Source organism: Strigops habroptila, chromosome 7 (assembly GCF_004027225.2).
Source record: "Strigops habroptila isolate Jane chromosome 7, bStrHab1.2.pri, whole genome shotgun sequence".
Taxonomy (NCBI): Eukaryota; Metazoa; Chordata; class Aves; order Psittaciformes; family Psittacidae; genus Strigops; species Strigops habroptila.
In genome coordinates, this window is record NC_044283.2 from 41,630,293 (window position 1) to 41,636,255 (window position 5,963).

Genomic DNA, 5,963 nt, shown 5'->3' on the forward strand with positions numbered 1-5,963 from the left:
ACTGTTTTTCAATTTCTTGGCAGGACTTTCAATTGTCTGAAAATGAAAAGTTGACTCCAATGCTGTGAAATCACCTATGATAAATTAGCATCATTTGCTAACTTCAAAATGCTGAGAATGTGATGAGCAGCTTCTTCACTGAATTATAACCTGCCAAGTCATGTGCTGTGGTAGGCTGGGTATCCTAGTAAAGGAGTTAATTTATTTAAATCTGCTTGGATATTTATGCAGCACAGGTGTGTCCTCTATCATTAGCTCAGGAGTGAACTGAAACAGAAAAAGCCTGCCTCAGATACAGAGGAAAAGGTAAGAAAGGGGCTGCAGAAGGAATAGCCAGAGAAGTACCAGCAGAAAAAGTGTTGCTAGAGGAACAAGTAGGTGACAGCATGAATAGTGTGCATATATCAGAGAGAAGTATAGCCTTTGGACTTACATATCTATAACTTCCCAGTTATCTCAGTATACCCTAAGTTCACAGTGGGTGTGTTCTAGACTCTTGTTTGCTGGATCTGCTCATTTTGTTTCCTTAACTTGTATTTTAAGTTTATGAAGGTATAACTGAAACCAGATATGTCAGCTGTGAAAGATGCAATAAGATATAACTTTATTATGGTATACTGAAAAAGCTCTACATGAGGTAAGACATCTTCTCTCACCATAGGTTGTAGCTTTAGTAGCAATTATATAAAAAATGGGATGTCATAGCGATTAACTTAAACTTTCTCCGTAGGCTTTGCTGCTCCTATGGTTAATGCTTGAGGAATGCTGGGCTTAGAGCATACATCCTTCTTCGTTATCTCGGTAAAGAAATGAGCCAACAGTGTTAGTGAGTCACCAAGGCACATAAAATAGCTCTTCAAAAAAAAAAAAATAAACCAAACAAAAAACCCCCCCAAAAATAACCAAAAAGGCTGCTGTGTTGCTATAATGTTATTACAAAAAAAAGTTGAAGTTAAGACAAGAAGTCTGGCTTTTCCTTACTTGTAGCTAAACTGTTCAGGGATGTTTTCTGTTCATAGAAATTTCCAGTGGCAGGTCGTTTTTTCTAGCTAGTCTTGTTTAGAGTTATTTGTTCTCTGGATGTTATATCCAATGTCTTTAATATTAAATCTACTTATATGTATTTAATTTTGCTGTCCATATATTGTTCCATGTTTTTACCTGCCTAAGGAACTAATCTGCGTTAAAAGGCAAAAGATCCTGCCATGTTTATTTCTGTGGGATATTGGTGACTTCATAACTCAACAGTGGAGTGAAATTTTGTTTGCAACACTGAACATAACACTTTGACACTTTTGACCTACAGAAACAATTCTAAATATGAATGTTTTTTCTTTTTTTTTTTTTTTTTTAATATTGGCTTGAGATCAGAATGCAGATGAGTTCAGTTTAAAACTTGATGACTTTTGTTCTGGTTCTTATGACATCCGGTCATTCATGTTGTGCTGAGCACAAGTTCATAATTTTTATAATGCTTAAAGGCAATTTTTGTGCAAGAACATAATTTTAAATAATCAATATGTATTCTATTACAAAGGAAAGACATGTCCGGTGTGAAATATAAAGGAACAGTAAAACTTCTGGAAGCAGGGCTTTGCTTTAATCAATATAGACTTGAAATTGTTGAATTAAAAGAAAAGCTTTGTCAAAATGGAATCTTCTGTATCCCAGTGACAGTTATATATTATATCTGAATTTGGATGAGCTTGTGGGCAGAACAACTACAAAATACTCCCACGCTCAGAAAATACATCTAGGACCTGCAAATATATTGTAGCAGTAAGATTCTGAACTTTGCAAAGCAAGAGCATAACAGCAAACAAACCCCAAAGTCACTCCTAAGACTATGCTCTCTTTCTGTTTCAAGCTCAGCCCTTAAAACGGCAATGGAAACCCTGTTCCTTGCAGTCACCAAAGTCCCATTTAGTACCAGCACATGCAAGTGACAGAGGATGGATCAGCTCAGCGCATCTCAGCTCCCCAGTCCAGGAGAGTACAGCCCATCCCCATGCACATCATGCCAAAACACAGCTGGTGAACCAGCTGCCAAACAGACTGTCGTCATATCCTGTTTTTACAGGATATGACGACATGGCTGGTTTTATGCCCGGAGCAGTCAGCCTGCTAAGCTCTCTGCAACAAATATCTGATGAAGGGGGAAGTAAAAGGCTTCTTTGTCCTCTGTCCTCACAATAAAATTGCAATATTGTAATAGTATATCCCTTAATCTAGGTAATCAGTTTGATTGTTACTTTGCGTACTGTTTCTGCTAACGTGATTTGGAATTATATTGAATTTGTATGGAGTGATGTTTGCAAAAAATGTATACCAAATGTTCTTTCATTTAAAATAGTATGAATTGAATAGCAGGCAGAAGAGATCTCTGTAAGTTAAACTTTACTTTTCAGATTTAACTGACTTAATTCGTCAGAATTTTCCGAACTTTTTTTTTAGTAACTCTATCAATAGTTATATGTAAATATTTTATTCAGTCAAAAAAGTAATTTTATAATAAAAGAACTATCAGGTAAGAAATATGAACAAAATGCTAATTAAAATATAATATTTTGTTTTCACTCAGAATCTAAGCTTAAAAAAGAAAAAAGTAGTTAAAAATATTAAAAACCCTGTTTGTTTTGATCTTGTTTCTCTTTACCTTTTAGCAAAAGATAGAAAACCTTTCTGCTCATATGTCTAAGCCTCTGGATGGCTGTAGTTCAGCAGAGATTCAATTGGCCTTTCCAAGAGGAGCTTGATTACTTATAAGAAACTATGTGTAAATCATGGGATCTAGGATATGCCAACAACTGAAAACCAGTAATTTTCCAACCATGGTATTTAGCACTGTTGAAACATCCTCTCTCCACTGTAAATTGCTTAGGTTCAACTTTTGTTTGCATGTATGTGTAATCTTTATCACGCTACATTAGCCACGTGCTTTCCATTAAGCACCATGGCTGATAATTGCCCCTCCCTTGTTCAGAGGTGAATTGCAAGCACAGCAGAGTTTGTGTAGGGTTTCTGTTTGTTTCTTTTCTCTATAGACTTGTTGTTACATATTTCTTATTAGGAAATTTGTATTAGGGAAGTGATTCTAGGTTGCTTCTTCGGCAAAAGTCAATAAGCTCTATTGTGGTACATAGAATCTCTTGGACTACATTAAGCTGAGAAACTAAACCCAAAATTTTGCAATTGCATAAAGAAATCTTTCTGAATTTCTTTCAAGACCCTAAGTGGTGGTGTGGGTTTTTGTGGGTTTTTTTTTTGTGTGTGTGTTTTTTGGTTTAGTTTTTTATTTTTTTGGGGGGGGGGGTTGTTTTGTTTTATTTATTTGTTTGTTCTGGTTTCTTTTTAGTATGTATGTATAACTTAGACCATATTAAAAAATATACAGATCCTATCTCTGAGATTAGAAGATTATTAGAAGACATAAAGGGGAACTCCGTCATCATATATTCCAAGTCAGTGCTAATTAGTTTTTAACTTTCATAAAAAAGTACATTGGTATAAAATTATGGACTGATTTTGCAGTGTAGGGACACTTTTAGCTTAGATCATATCAGTGAGGGATGGTGTTCATCACTTCACAGAGAGCATGACTCACTTCCCAGTGTTTTTCAGCAATATATCTGTATAAAACTGAAAACTTAAACGTGAAAAAAAAAAAAAGTTAGAAAATAAGCAAATATAAATATGCTGACATAGTAATTTGTTAGAATGCTTCCCTCCCCTCCCCCCAGACTTCTCTGGACATGCAGTTGTATGCATCTTTATTATCTTTGCTTTCCCAAATTATGTGGCTGCTTACCTGCTAGCATTGACTAGGAAGGCTATGTTTATTTTCCCATGGGCAGGCTATTTATTTGTGGGGCACATCTTGCCTGGACAGAGGTTTCATTTTGAAAACCACAGCTAGAATGACAAGTTGCACTTGGGTTTCTTTTTTTCCCCATCTCTGTTTTCTCACAGTTGTCTAAGTTTGATTTTTTTCTCACAAAAGCTTTGAAGCTGAGAACACTTTACAGCAAGGAAAACTCAGTAAGTGTTTAACCACTTGGAATGTACATTTATAGATACATATTCATACTCACAGGCATATCCATATGCAATGCAAATGATGTGTTCCTAGTACATAAAAACGAGATTTGAGTTATTAAGTAGATTTATTGTCAGTTTTCCTGCTTACTGTATCACTAAATGATCACGTAGAAAAAAGCCAAAAAGGTGAATTTTCTCTTTAACTAGTGGTAAATGACTTTTACTAACTACTTTATTTATGCCTCAGTTTGACTGATCTGCTTATCTCAGTGGTGTGGAGAAGATATAAATCAGCCGGAATTGGCTAGTAGTGAATCCTTGTACCGTGACAGTGGAGATAACATATCTGTTTCTTGCAGCCACAGTTCACAACCCCAGCATCATTCCTCTGATAGATCCACAATCCAGTACTGCCTGTCTACCAGGCAGTATGGCGTCTGCCAACCCCTAACACTCAATTCCTCTGTTACAGCTGACTGGGTATTGGGCTAAAGTGTGAAGTTGGCCTTTCTAATGTCCTTGTATGCTTGCACTGATGACATATGTAAAGGACTAAAACATAGTTTTTCAATCCAGTTAAGTGTAAGTCAAGTGTGAACAAAGCTCTATTTGTGTGACTTGATTTATTTTAATGTATCTAATAATTTCTAGGAATAATTTGCAGTTGGATAATGAATAATAGGATATGCTTGCCTATTTGATCTTACAGGGCCACATACACTTATTCAGTTGAATCCTTTTTATAAAACATTATTACACCTGTCAACACTGATCTCTCATCTACAACTAACTCCAGTTCTGTGAAAGCTTAAAGGAGGTATTTTGGAAACTCCTTTTATGCCTAGTACTATCTGGACTCTGTAAATGTCTCTCTTTTGACTATTTTAATGGTGGCATTTTGCTGGTAAATGAATATGAAGGGAGCATTATGATATATCTGCTTTTCTGGAGGCTTAAAAATACATTACAAAATAAAGATATGATTTCACATGCTGGGTTATATACTCTCCTTCATTTACCACTATTATCCTAGGAGTGGTAGGCAAAGTAATCGCTGACATAATACACTTTATAATTATCTTAGAATGCTAAAGAAATCTGAAATTACTGGTGTAATTCAGTCTTGTAACTCAAGACTTGTGGGTTACACTTGTGACTGGTGTAACTCAGTCTTGTGGGTTTTTATATATATATATATATATATACACACACACAGGTATCTCAAAAGGAAATAACTCTGTTATTATTTCCACCAACTGGAATGGTTACAAAGTTCCCTCCCACATACTGAAAAAATGGTCTATGGTGTTCTAATACAAACATACTGTATTTATCTTTAAGCAGTTTGGGACAGCCAATCAATTTGGGCTTCCTTGTTCTCCACTCAGCCTACTGAGATTAATGTGCATGTTGAAATCAGTGAAGTCAAAACAGAAGCAGTACCCAATTATTTTGTTACTCTAGTTTCCATTTCTTGCCTCCTTGTATTGTGTGTGGTCTGTTGTAACCACAATGCTTGTCTGAGACCTTCCTGGGCTGAAACTTTGCAGCCAGAAGAAATTTGACTGGAATAGCTGATGATCCAGATTAGCTCCAGCTGTTACTCTGCTGCTGAATCTTGGATGGTAAATTTATTTGGAGGTGACTGTTTGCTTTTTTATCCCGCTGAGAAAATCCTACATACTTTAGACAAAAATACAAAGCTGATGATGTTTTGATATAAAAATTACTACAGCCCAGTATGCTTCCAAGGTATTTTTAGAAAAATCTGTATCCATTTGTTCCAGTTGATAGATAATCCTGTGTGCAGTCAGAATTTTTGAGCTATTACTGTAGAAAATGGTTCAAATAGTCTAAAAGAGAAATGGTAGTAGAATACATAAAAGCCTGTATGTTGGATGAATAAACAAGTTCAGATCTCTATT

At 35.6% G+C, this 5,963-nt stretch overlaps 1 long non-coding RNA gene across 1 annotated transcript; it reads left to right on the forward strand.

Moving 5' to 3' along the window:
• Nucleotides 1–554: 554 nt before the first annotated feature.
• Nucleotides 555–2,300, forward strand: LOC115610378. Its single transcript, XR_003992200.1, has 3 exons — nucleotides 555–637; nucleotides 731–801; nucleotides 1,868–2,300. It is a non-coding gene; the product is annotated as an uncharacterized LOC115610378 (long non-coding RNA).
• The last annotated feature ends 3,663 nt before the right edge of the window (nucleotides 2,301–5,963 follow it).